The following is a 14,510-nucleotide window of genomic DNA, read 5'->3' on the forward strand; positions in this document are numbered from 1 at the left end:
AGCTTGGTGTGAAAAAATCAACTGTGGGAGCAATCATCAGAAAATGGAAGACATACAAGACCACTGATAATCTCCCTCCATCTGGGGCTCCACGCAAGATCTCATCCCGTGGGGTCAAAATGATCATGAGAACGGTGAGCAAAGATCCCAGAACCACACGGGGGGACCTGGTGAATGACCTGCAGAGAGCTGGGACCAAAGTAACAAAGGTCACCATCAGTAACACACTACAACGGCAGGGAATCAAATCCCGCAGTGCCAGACGTGTTCCGCTGCTGAAGCCAGTGCATGTCCAGGCCCGTCTGAAGTTTGCCAGAGAGCACATGGATGATACAGCAGAGGATTGGGAGAATGTCATGTGGTCAGACGAAACCAAAGTAGAACTTTTTGGTATAAACTCAACTCGTCGTGTTTGGAGGAAGAAGAATACTGAGTTGCATCCCAAGAACACCATACCTACTGTGAAGCATGGGGGTGGAAACATCATGCTATGGGGCTGTTTTTCTGCCAAGGGGACAGGACGACTGATCCGTGTTAAGGACAGAATGAATGGGGCCATGTATCGTGAGATTTTGAGCCAAAACCTCCTTCCATCAGTGAGAACTTTGAAGATGAAACGAGGCTGGGTCTTCCAACATGACAATGATCCAAAACACACCGCCCGGGCAACAAAGGAGTGGCTCCGTAAGAAGCATTTGAAAGTCCTGGAGTGGCCTAGCCAGTCTCCAGACCTCAACCCCATAGAAAATCTGTGGCGGGGGTTGAAAGTCCGTGTTGCTCGGCGACAGCCCCAGAACATCACTGCTCTCGAGAAGATCTGCATGGAGGAATGGGCCAAAATACCAGCTACTGTGTGTGCAAACCTGGTAAAGACCTATAGTAAACGTTTGACCTCTGTTATTGCCAACAAAGGTTATGTTACAAAGTATTGAGTTGTATTTTTGTTATTGACCAAATACTTATTTTCCACCCTGATTTACGAATAAATTCTTTACAAATCCTACCATGTGGATTCATGGATTTTTTTTTCCACATTCTGTCTCTCACAGTTGAAGTGTACCTCTGGTGCAAATTACTGACCTCTGTCATCATTTTAGGTGGGGGAACTTGCACAATCGGTGGCTGACTAAATACTTTTTTGCCCCACTGTAGTAATAAGTCATCTGCATACAGAGCAACCCTATATTCCGTACCACCACGAATAACCCCTTGAAACAGAGGCGAGGTTCTGAGAGTCACAGAAAGAGGCTCTATTGCTAAAGTGAAAAGTAAAGGTGAGAGTGGGCAGCCTTGACGTGTACCACGTGATAGAGTAAAATACTCAGAATTCACATTATTAGTACAAACAGATGCCAGTGGCGTAGTATATAAAAGATGAATCCAAGATATAAAACTGTCACCAAAACCAAATTTCCTCAAGACTGCAAAAAGATACTCCCATTCCACTCGATCAAATGCTTTTTCAGCATCCAATGAGATCACCACCTCAGGGACAGTGCTATGATTTTTGGAATATATTATATTAAGAAGGGACCGTATATTAAAAAAGGAATGTCTTCCTTTAATAAAGCCTGTCTGTTCGTCTGATATAATAGAAGGGAGAACTCTTTCCAAACGGGTTGCTAGCAGTTTGGATAAGATTTTAAAGTCTACATTAAGAAGGCTTATTGGTCGATAGGAGCCACAACAGGTAGGATCCTTTCCTTCTTTATGCAGTAATGAGACAGAAGCCTGTCTTAGTGTCTGAGGGAGAGAGCCGCATTTCAGTGACTCCTCAAAAACCGACAGCAGCAAAGGGACCAGTTTTAAGTGGAATTTTTTATAAAATTCGGCAGGGAACCCATCGGGACCAGGGGACTTTCCAGACTGTAAGGATGTGATTGATGATATGACCTCATCCAAAGTGAGCAGTGCATCAATTTCTGCTGCTGTTGAGGTTGTAATTGTAGGGGTATCCAATTTGTTAAGAAACTGGTTCATATCTATAGAATTAGAGGGGAACTCTGATGTATACAGAGAACTATAAAATGACTTAAAAATTGAGTTGATTTCCGTTGGATCAGAAGTCAAAGTTCCCGATTCATTTCTAATTTGCAATATTTGGCGAGATGCCGATTGGTGACGTAGCTGGTGGGCTAGCAGACGAGAGGCTTTATCACCATGTTCATAATAGTTGCCATGGGACCGTAATAACAATTGCTCTGCATCATGGGTCGACAGGAGACTGAACTCCGATTGCAGGTTAAGACGCTGCTTATATATTTCAGGTGAGGGAGTTTGAGCGTATTGCCGATCTAGAGCTTGAATTTTGGCAGAAAGTTCATTTTGCTTAGCTTTCTTAGATTTAGATAGGTGAGATAAATAGGAAATTATTTGGCCCCTGAGGTATGCTTTAAGAGTTTCCCATAGTAGAGAATTTGAGATGTCCTCAGACTCATTTGTAGTTAAGAAGTTATCAATTGCAGATAAGATATAGTCACAGAAAGCTGAATCAGACAAAAGAAGAGAGTTCAACCTCCATGGGTGCTGAGGTCTATAGCCAGGAGACAAAGCCATATCCAGGATTAATGGAGCATGATCAGATATAACAATCGGAAGATATTCAAAGTTGCAAACTTTAGAAGCCATGGAGCCATTTATAAAAAAGTAATAGATCCGAGAATATGTGTGATGAACATTTGAAAAAAAGGAATATTCTCTGGCTTGGGGATTAAAAAATCTCCAAGGATCAATGTATCCATTTTGGGTCATAAAGTGTGAGAAAGCCCTGGACATAGCAGATCATGCTTTAGAGCCAGTGGCAGATTTGTCTAAAGCTGGGTCAATAACGCAGTTTAAATCACCTCCGAATATTAGGAGGTGTGTATTTAGGTCAGGAATCATCCTCAAAAGATTATTAGCAAACAGAGTGTTGTCAAAGTTTGGGGCATAGACGTTCACTAAAACAACTGGGTTATTCATGAGGGTCCCTACTACAATTAGATATCACCCATTTTTCTCAGCAATCAATTTAGTGAGAGAAAAATGTATTTTATTCCTAATTAAAATTGCCACTCCTCTGGCTCGAATATCAAAGTTTGAGTGAAACATATGACCTATCCATGGAGGTTTAAGTCTTTTATGATCTTTGGCTCGCAAATGAGTCTCCTGGAGAAAAGCTACATCTGCACTGAGATGTTTTATGTGGCTGAGAACCCGAGATCTCTTTACCGGACCATTCAAGCCTTTCACATTCCAAGACAAGAATCTAATAGTACTATTGTTAGTGCTATAACTAGCCATATATATGTTTTACTGAAATCTGGTGACAATAACAAGTTGACCGTACATGGGAGGGGACAAGAGAAAATAAAACAAAACAAAACAAAACAAAAAAACACAAACCCACATACAACCAAAGCAAACAAACACAGGAACAATATCTTGGGGCCATAGTTCCCCCCACCCACTAGGTCCCCTTTCTGAACTAAGGTGACCGCAGTATATTCCCAACAGCTTCAACCTCCTAGCCCAAACTCCTGCTACATAGAAACTCCATATAACCTAACTTTGAAGTGCTAAGTGTATGTCCCAGTATAAGTCGAACCTTCTAGGGATCAGTGAACATAAATTCAAAATATTACAAAAGAAACATAAGAACCAAGTGTTAGAACGGTGACAACTAGTATTCCATGAAGTAACAGAAACATGTAGTGCTTGCCTGCCTTCTCTGCAATCGTCCGATTGCCTGCAAGTCAACAAGGATTCAAGTCACTTTACTCGCAGCTGTCAGTCACTGTGGCCTTTGAGCTTCAGCCTCGTTCCTCAAGCCTTGCACGAACTTATCGGCCTCTGAAGCAGACGTAAACCACTTTTTCTCCCCTGCGGGAAGAACGATGCGCAGTTTAGCCGGGAAGAGGAGCGCAGGTTTAAATCCCCGCTTATAAAGTTCAGACATCGCGTCTTTATACTCAGCTCGGACTGAGAACCTTCACAGACACTCAGCTCGGTTCTTCACCACCTCCGGGCTGTAATCTTCATATAGCCGGATCCTATGGCCGTTGTAGCTGAGCTCGCCTTTCTTATGAGCTTCCCGGATTATAAGATCTTTTATTTGGTACCGGTGAAATCGCAGAATGACCGGCCGTGGTTTCGTCGATTTCGGAACTGGACTCCGGTGCGCCCTGTCCAGCTCGGGCGGCGAGGGAAGTATCTGCATTCCGAAAACATCGACGAGGAGCTGAGAAAAGAAAGCTGTCGGGCGTGGGCCTTCAATGTCCTCAGGTAGTCCTACAAGTCGTATATTCTGCCTCCTGCTGCGACCTTCCAAGTCTGCCACCTTGGATTTTAGCCAGTTGTTGTCTTTGCGAAGCGTAGAGCATTCGGACTCTAATTGGTCCAGACGTTGGTCAAATTCAGTGTATGTCGATTCCAAAGAATCAATGCGTTGACCGTGGTCCTTCACTGCAGACTGCACAGTGTCTAACTTAGAGGACAAGTCCTGAAAGGATGACTTGAAGTCCGCTAGCAATGCAGCTCTATGCTCCTCGAGCATTAAGCTAATCTCGGCTGCAGTTACAGGCGCCGCAAGTGTCGAGGTTTCTCGGTCTTGTTTGCCCCTTGACTTGGACATTCTTTAAATCTTCGGTAATCGACAAAGGCAAAAGACATTCAAAACTGGGAATCAAAATCTCAAAGAAGTAGGTTCGTTAGGTAAATGCTGAGCCATGTAGCAGAGCGGACCTAAAACACATCTACCCAGTAAACGCCATTACCGGAAGTCTCCCTCTAATGATTACTTCTTATTGAAATTTATGTTGTTCAGTGCAGGGAAAGTGCTCACACCTCTACATTAGAGAAACCAAACAGCCACTTCATAAACGGACTGCACAACATACAGTGGGGCAAAAAAGTATTTAGTCAGCCACCGATTGTGCAAGTTCCCCCACCTAAAATGATGACAGAGGTCAGTAATTTGCACCAGAGGTACACTTCAACTGTGAGAGACAGAATGTGAAAAAAAAATCCATGAATCCACATGGTAGGATTTGTAAAGAATTTATTCGTAAATCAGGGTGGAAAATAAGTATTTGGTCAATGACAAAAATACAACTCAATACTTTGTAACATAACCTTTGTTGGCAATAACAGAGGTCAAACGTTTACTATAGGTCTTTACCAGGTTTGCACACACAGTAGCTGGTATTTTGGCCCATTCCTCCATGCAGATCGTCTCGAGAGCAGTGATGTTTTGGGGCTGTCGCCGAGCAACACGGACTTTGTGTGAATGTGTGTGTGAATGGGTGGATGACTGGATATCAGAATCAGAATCAGAATCAGAATACTTTATTGATCCCTGGGGGAAATTATTTTTTGTTACAGTGCTCCATTTTAAACCAACATTAAGACAAGACAGACAATACGCTAACTAAGAATAGTACAATATATACACATACATACATACATAAGTCACTTATAAATAAATAGTTGGAAAAGAAACGTGTAGCTGTAGCAGCAAACAGTGTGTTAAGTGGATGCGTTGTACAGGGAGATGGCCACAGGCAGGAATGATTTCCTGTGTCGTTCAGTGGTGCTTTTCGGTAATCTCAGTCTCTCACTGAACGAGCTCCTGTGACTGACCAACATGTCATGGAGTGGGTGGGAGGTGTTATCCAACATTGTCTTTATCTTGGACAGCATCCGCCTCTCCGACACCACCTTGAGGGAGTCCAGCTCCATCCCCACAACATTGCTGGCCTTACGGATCAGTTTATTAAGTCTGTTGGCATCTGCGACCCTCAGCCTGCTCCCCCAGCATGCAACAGCATAGAGGATCGCACTGGCCACAACAGACTCATAGAAAATCCTCAGCATTTTCTGGCAGATGTTGAAGGACCTCAGTCGCCTCAAAAAATAGAGACGACTCTGGCCCTTCCTGTAAAGTGCTGTGGTGTTTTTAGCCCAGTCCAGTTTATTGTCAATGTGTACTCCAAGGTATTTATAGTCCTCCACAATGTCAACACTGACCCCCTGGATTGAAACAGGGGTCAAGTGTTTCCTGGTCTTCCTGAAGTCCACGATCAGTTCCTTGGTCTTTGCCACGTTGAGCTGCAGATGATTCTGCTCACACCACGTGACAAAGGAGTCGACCACAGCCCGGTACTCTGTCTCATCATCCCTGCTGATGCATCCAACCACCGCAGAGTCATCAGAAAACTTCTGAAGATGGCAGGTCTCTGTGCAGTGGCTGAAGTCTGTGGTGTAGAGGGTGAAGAGGAAGGGGGAGAGGACAGTCCCCTGTGGTGCCCCTGTGTTGCTAATCACCTTGTCAGACACACACTGTGGGAGACGTACATATTGTGGTCTTCCTGTCAGGTAATCAACAAACCAGGACACCAGAGAAGCATCCACCTGCATCGCTGCTAACTTATCACCCAGGAGGGTCGGCCTGATGGTGTTGAAAGCACTGGAAAAGTCAAAAAACATGACCCTCACAGTGCTCATATGTAAAGCGCTTTGGGGTCCATAGGGACTAGTAAAGCGCTATATAAATACAGGCCATTTACTTTCAACTCCCGCCACAGATTTTCTATGGGGTTGAGGTCTGGAGACTGGCTAGGCCACTCCAGGACTTTCAAATGCTTCTTACGGAGCCACTCCTTTGTTGCCCGGGCGGTGTGTTTTGGATCATTGTCATGTTGCAAGACCCAGCCTCGTTTCATCTTCAAAGTTCTCACTGATGGAAGGAGGTTTTGGCTCAAAATCTCACGATACATGGCCCCATTCATTCTGTCCTTAACACGGATCAGTCGTCCTGTCCCCTTGGCAGAAAAACAGCCCCATAGCATGATGTTTCCACCCCCATGCTTCACAGTAGGTATGGTGTTCTTGGGATGCAACTCAGTATCCTTCTTCCTCCAAACACGACGAGTTGAGTTTATACCAAAAAGTTCTACTTTGGTTTCGTCTGACCACATGACATTCTCCCAATCCTCTGCTGTATCATCCATGTGCTCTCTGGCAAACTTCAGACGGGCCTGGACATGCACTGGCTTCAGCAGCGGAACACGTCTGGCACTGCGGGATTTGATTCCCTGCCGTTGTAGTGTGTTACTGATGGTGACCTTTGTTACTTTGGTCCCAGCTCTCTGCAGGTCATTCACCAGGTCCCCCGTGTGGTTCTGGGATCTTTGCTCACCGTTCTCATGATCATTTTCACCCCACGGGATGAGATCTTGCGTGGAGCCCCAGATGGAGGGAGATTATCAGTGGTCTTGTATGTCTTCCATTTTCTGATGATCGCTCCCACAGTTGATTTTTTCACACCAAGCTGCTTGCCTATTGTAGATTCACTCTTCCCAGTCTGGTGCAGGTCTACAATACTACAATACAGGTCTACTGGTGTCCTTCGAAAGCTCTTTGGTAGTGATGGCCCGCTTGAAGCTGACGCTCCGGAGCGTGTGTCGAAAAAAACAACACACTGGTTCAGAAGCACTGTGTCGAGGCTTGCTTCATTTGGCAAAAGTCACGTGACCAGTGACGTCCGAAGCTTCATTACGCACGTAACTGCTTCGGTACCTGATTCAAACGGATATAAGGAAGTGAATCATCCACGGGATTCGTGGAGTGTGTTGATGGTGACAGATAGCGACGAGGTGATCATTCCACTGACAGATATGGAGCCAGCGAGGAAGAGAGGACATTCTGGCGTGTGGGAATATTTTGAGTTGATTTTGCTCAATTCATTTTATCTGCCGAAGTGCAAAACTTGAAATGTCCAAAATCATGTTTTCATAATGTAAATATCATTACAGCATATGACTTTAGGAACACTTCCATGTGAATTAAAGCTAATGAAGACTACAAAAATGTATTTGACACTATACGTACATTACATTGCTACACAGTTTAGAAAATCATTTTGTTTATTGTTTTTAGGTGATAGTCTGCAGGACCCAGGAATACCTGCATATCTACCAGCTTGCAGTGTGGTTCCTGCACTCCACAGCCTCTTCTGTTCCATGCAAGTGGATTTTCTCCAGGGCAGGAGAAACTATTTCTAAGAAAAGAAACAGACTCAGCCAGCGCACAGTAACACTAATCCTCTTTTTAAATGTAAATAACAAAAGGGCTACCTTACATAGATCATGTTTTTACTTTGCAAGTTCTTGATTAGGGGTGGGTTTTGATTATCGCTTTTCTGATTACAATCCATGCTAAATTGAATAAAGTGATATTGATTCATTAAAATCCCGTGTCGATTTGTAAATTAACGTTATTATGCCTGAAACGCCAGCATCTCAGGTTAAACCTCACAACATGTCGTCAAACACCATACAGCTAAAACAGTAACTGGGAGCAGGTTTACGGATTCTGCATACAAACGTAAACACAGAGCGCGGACCCGACGCGTCAGAATCAGATTTTGGTGTGTCGTTGGGTCCGCGCTGTGTTTGCCTCTTTTTTTTTCGCTGGCTTCTGCAGCTGCAGGTTTCATAACTCTCTGTTTACATCTCTAATTAAGTCTCACATGTGTCAGCTTTCTTTTAATAGATACGAAATTATGGATATATACTGTTAAATGATCAGAATTGTAATATTTCTGACTGAGGCAAAACTTTCCAGATTCCAATCAAATTGAATCGGATCCTGTATCGAATCAAAATGATTCTACAAATCAGTGACGATGCAGCCGTACTCAGCCCCCTAAGCATTTTCCCTTTCCAGTTCACAGTCAATCCCACCCCTAGGTCAAAAATATGTATAGGAATTGGCCTAATCTAATATTTTGTATGAACCTGTCCAGCTGTCCAGTGATTAAACGACAAGTAGATGGAGGCAGGACTTCACAGCAGGGGCATACTCCATAATGTGCTGTGCATTCTCATATGTATATTATATATATTGCTCACTTATTGTATTTACCAACATCAAGGAGTTATGAGCAAAGAAAGGCCACACCATAGTGCATGTTTAAATAGGGAAAGTTTATTGATCAAAATGTATTACGCAGATACGCATTACATTTTTTTCAGCCCCCCAATCGAGAAAACAAAACCAATTACATGTTCAAAGCAACGGAACGGTGGCCCAATATCAGAGAGAACTCCACTCTTGAGTGAGCAGTGATAATTGAGCAGTCCGTTTTATTTTGCAGATTCAAGCTGCTCTTCAAAATTTTCACCACCAGATGTCACCGGAGAGGACTGTGTTGAAAAGCTTCGAGTAATGAACCGTTTTTCAATACAAGCTTCAGTGCTTCGGAAAGCTTCATTTGGCCATCACTACTCTTTGGTCTTGGCCATGGCGGAGTTTGGAGTCTGACTGTTTGAGGCTGTGGACAGGTGTCTTTTATACAGATGATGAGTTCAAACAGGTGCCATTAATACAGGTAACGAGTGGGGGACAGAAAAGCTTCTTACAGAAGACGTTACAGGTCTGTGAGAGCCAGAGATTTTCCTTGTTTGAGGTGACCAAATACTTATTTTCCACCCTAATTTACGAATAAATTCTTTACAAATCCTACCATGTGAATTCATGGATTTTTTTTTCACATTCTGTCTCTCACAGTTGAAGTGTACCTCTGGTGCAAATTACTGACCTCTGTCATCATTTTAAGTGGGGGAACTTGCACAATCGGTGGCTGACTAAATACTTTTTTGCCCCACTGTAAAAGAGACACCTCAATAGGACAGGCACTATCCCCTTTAGTCTTCTGTCTTGTACAAGAAGCAACTAATAGATTTTGAGCTTGTGGAAAAAGCAAGCAGATGGAGATTGTCCATTTACTGTTTTGTTTGTAAGTATGATGAGTTTAAAACAAATTCTGAAGTCAATTGGGATTCAATGTAAAGGGAAGTAAATGGATGTAAAGAGAATAAACTGTATGAAATGGTGACTGTGACAAAGGGTACATTTTTTAATTAGCCTGTAATACTTTAAGGTAGTATATTAATGTCATTCCATTCCATAAGTGAAAAATAAAAGAAACCACTGAGTTAGTTTCAGGATTGAAGTTTGAATGGCTGTCCTATCACTCTTTAGTAACATGTTGAGTTGAGTTTAATGGGGCCCTGCCTCAAATTTTTGAGCAAGATTTGCACTCTTCAGGGGTTAGCTGACAGCAGATATCAGCCAGAATGTTTCAGAATTCAAGGTGTTAAAAACAAGCAGTAAAATCTGTAATTTTAAAACTCACGGTCAGTGAAGGACAACAATGAAAAGTGTAACACGAGCATTTCTCTTACTGAATGTCTACAATTTGAAAGCAGTGTTTCAGTGCAGTTTTCTGGAGCAAATACCTGAGTGTAACTCATTTGGAAACACAAGAATAACAATTCCAAAAAAAGCCACTATTTTGAAACCTGCTGTACATGTGTGTACAAACATGTATGAACTTTCTCCTGGAATTTTGTGAGCAAATAGTGCACAGTAATTGCATTGCTGCCATCAACCAATAAAAAAAGATGCAAAAATGTTGTCCAGATGTTGCAAAAATGATACAATGGTCCATATACTTAATTTTTAATCATTAAAATTAATGACGAAGCAGTTAGATGCTCCATTGTTCATTTTACTGATTCTCACATAATAAATTCCCATAGCATTAGAATTTTGTCCAGAAAGATCTGCTGACAATTTAAATTTACCTTGACATTTGTTACTACTTAATGAATAAAGAAATTATAATTAATTATTATGTGACATAGCACCCATGGTAAAAAGAAATGGATTGCAATTGTGTTTTTCATTACAGCTCCATATAGTCGGCACAGATGGAAGGAGGTTACAGGAGCAAATGTCCCTTATTGTTTCCAATGCGTTTCTTTTTTTTCTTCTTACACTCTCCGTTATACCTTTATTTGTTTGAGAGATTAAATCGTTTGAGTGCAGTTTTCATGGCCTATGGAATAGCTGCTCTGAGGGGACTCCACCATCCGCTCACAATAAATGAAATGTGGCATGCCAATCTGTGGTTAGAGGCTCAGGTCATGATAAATGCCCTCATACATAAATTACCTAGTTGATTCACAGCTAATCATCCATACAGATGCACAGGGCACCACTGTCTTGTGATTTGTATTTCTGGTAAAATTGTGTGAAATAAGCTTGACATCCAACAATCAGACATATATAATCCAGCTGTATGCATGCGTGCAACACATCAAACCACATGTAAAAATGTATAATTGTGAAGTTATCCAGTGACTACTGGATATAACCATTAAACTAATTCTTTAATGGATGTATTCAGCAGATACTAATTAAAGTAACTAATATACCTTTAGACTTAAATTCTACTGCTTTTGGAACATTTCAGTGCAGTTATAATGTGCCTTGTCTGTGATACAAATGATCCTAATAACAAAAGAGTTCAGTGCCCAGTGAACATAGCCTCTTCCACTCCTCTTTCAAACCATCTGTATTCTATGTGCAGAATGTGAGCACTGGCAAAAGAGTCATCTTTATCCTTTAGATCAGGGGTCGGCAACCTTTCTGATGATGAGTGCCATCTAAAATTTCCTCAGAAGTCAATGTGCCATATGACTGCATTAGCAATACATTTAATAACGCTCTATATTAACAGTTACACACTGTATAGAACCACTTTATAGAATTATATTTGTTTGCAGATGTTGGCAGCTATCAGCGAATAGTTTTCAGCTATTTTGAAACATAAAACAGACACTTTTTTTCCATAACAAGAACTCCATAACAGCAAATGAACTGTACAACAGAAAATGCAACAATGATAAGAAAAATAAACTGGGCCAATATGGCATGTTTGTTAATACAGAGACACACATGTTAATGTGATCTCTGATCTCACACTCAGAGACACAGGTCTCCAAGTGTCCTGCATTACCTGTCCACTCTCACACATAGTGTCCGGCTACCTAACGGGTGGCTGTGGCTCAGGTAGAGCAGATCAGCTACTGATCAGAAGGTCGGTGGTTCGATTCTTGGCTTCCCCAGTCTGCATGTCAAGTATCGTTGGACAAGATACTAACCCCAAATTGCCCTCTGATGCGTTCATCGGAGTGTGAATGCGTATGAACACAGGTTAGTTTGCACTTGTGTATATAAGTGCTTGTATGAATAAGTGCTCGTATGAATGGGTGAATGAGGCATGTTGTATAGAGCGCTTTGAGTACTCCGGGAGAGTAAAAAAGTGCTATATAAGAATCAGTCCATTTACCATTTACTCTTTGTGTGAGAGAAAATCTGCTCACACAGATATGTACTGTATCTAGGTGCAGGATTCACCCGCACATCAAAACAGGAAAATCAGTGTTTTAGAGTCTCCACTCTAACAGACTCCAACACATCCCATTCACTTCTGCTAGAATTCAGTCACCTTTCCTTAATCTAAGAACGATCAACTAATTTGCATATCAGCTATTAACCCACCAAGTTGACAGGACAACAGAAATGCATGTTCAAAATATTATCACAAAAATAGTATTTCCCTCATACAGTAAATTACTTTTGCTGCATCAGTCAAGCAGAAAGCATCTCCTAATTTACTATATTAACAACTAAATTTATTGTCTGATCACTGGTTGGTCAAACCAGAATCTTTTTTTTCCCACAAAAGTTAAAATGTTGTCCTGTAACCTAGAGAGTTAATTGTCAGCATTGGATAAATTCAGCATTTGATAACAAGCTGATTTTCATTGCATGTGTGTGTTATTAAGCAGGTTTAATCTATGTCTGTGGAGCTGTATATCCAGCAGGGCATGTTCTTAAAGCTGCCTTTCCTACACATTTTTCTGCTATTATTTGATCATTTCTTAACTAATTTGCTATTAGTCCACTGGTCTTTGCATCACTTTTCATCACACTAAGTGACTTGGACAAGATGACAAACAGAATCTCATGCTTAAGATGCTGTCTAATCTTCATGAGCTCTCTTGTGTTTGTAAGTGTTAGTAAGGTTAACACATTTTCTGTTTGTGTGTGTGATTTTGTATATGTTTCTTTTTGCAGTGTTTCAGACTCCTTCACAATTTTCCCACTTAAAGCAGTTTCCTTTTTTCCCAGGATTGCTAACCCAAGACCACTGTCTACTCTATGATTATTATTTAATACTGTATTGATAGAACCAACTGATTCTGCAGCAGAGCATCCCCAGTCCCTGAGCTCCTGCTGCTGCACCCACAGGTATGTACAGCAAGCACTGATAGCTTTTTAGTTGGTGGGATTGCCTTGTGATCACCTTTACTAAATATCTACAATCAGTCTGATTATATCCTGTTTTTGTTTTTTGTTTTTTTTTCAATGTTGAAATTAAAATCTAGTAGCCTTCTCATTTCTTTGTGTTTTGTGCTGTTTTACAGGCCCACAAGGGAGGATGGCTCCGAGGCAGATGAGGGACGGGTCCCAGGACGGTCCATCGGCGCTGGAGCTGGCCATCCTGGTATCCCTGAAGAGTCCACACCAGTCTCCAACGGAGCATTTCCTCCTCAGCCTTGTTCCTGCTCTGGAGAGCAGCTGGTCCTTTTTATTCCTGTCTCTCTGTAAATACTTATGTTTTACATATTTATGTTTAATGTTTTTCTGTTTGAGAATTTTAATATTATTTCAAAAAAATTTTTATAATGACTAATGTCTCAGTTCTACTACACAGCAAATGTTGGCACACGACTTGTCACATGTAGAATTTATTTCATATTATACTAATGACAAAATATACTAATACAGTGGGATGCAAAAGTTTGGGCAACCTTGTTAATAGACATTATTTTCCTTTATAAATCGTTGGTTGTTACAATAAAAAATGTCAGTTAAATATATCATACAGGAGACTCACACAGTGATATTTGAGAAGTGAAAAGAAGTTTACTGGATTTACAAAAAGTGTCCAATAATTGTTTAAACAAAATCAAGCAGGTGCATAAATTTGGGCACCACAAAAAAGAAATGAAATAAATATTTAGTGTATATCAATGTGTGTGTCTCCTAAATTATATATGGGGTGCCTTTGTCTGGACGTGCTTCCCATCCAGAGCTGCACAGCACAGAGGAAAGTTCCAGTGCTCCTGGAATCCCTCTGTGATGGACCGCCAGTCTCCAGGTGAAGGCACAGCCATGAAGTCGTCCACCAGACAGTCCCAGATGGCCGTCGCTACCTGGGGGATGATCTGACACACCGACTCTGAAACTGAACGCTTGGTGAAGGAGTCCCCGGTGACAAGGAACCTGGACAAAATTGTTCAAAATCAGTATTATGTGTACTGCAGTTAGAAAATACATTATTCAAATTCCAAAATACTTTTGTGATGTCAGATTTAAGTCACAAAACTTAAATCTTACATAAAACATTTTGTAATTATAAGGATAATTACAAAATGTATATTAGATAATATCTAAAACAGTTGTGTTTTGTTTTAACTTTAACATATCATAATTTGATTGGTAGCAACTTTCACAACTACAGTGAGCCAATCACTCATAATTCCTAAACATGTCAATCAGGTAGGAATGAAGTGAGACATTAATAGAAATAAAGAGTTGTATGTTGACATGTA

General features: G+C 41.4%; 1 long non-coding RNA gene across 1 annotated transcript in view; it reads left to right on the plus strand.

Moving 5' to 3' along the window:
* LOC146697978 (uncharacterized) overlaps positions 1–14,255 on the plus strand; it is a 28,984-nt gene extending 14,729 nt beyond the window's left edge. Inside the window, exons 2-3 of the long non-coding RNA XR_014922960.1 lie at positions 13,083–13,143; positions 13,320–14,255. This is a non-coding gene — a long non-coding RNA (uncharacterized LOC146697978). The remainder of the gene's footprint in view (positions 1–13,082; positions 13,144–13,319) is intronic.
* The last annotated feature ends 255 nt before the right edge of the window (positions 14,256–14,510 follow it).

Source organism: Copadichromis virginalis, linkage group LG11 (genome assembly GCF_057382275.1).
Source record: "Copadichromis virginalis isolate Kocher_CV1m ecotype Utaka linkage group LG11, C_Virginalis_male_GT1.1, whole genome shotgun sequence".
Classification (NCBI taxonomy): domain Eukaryota; kingdom Metazoa; phylum Chordata; class Actinopteri; order Cichliformes; family Cichlidae; genus Copadichromis; species Copadichromis virginalis.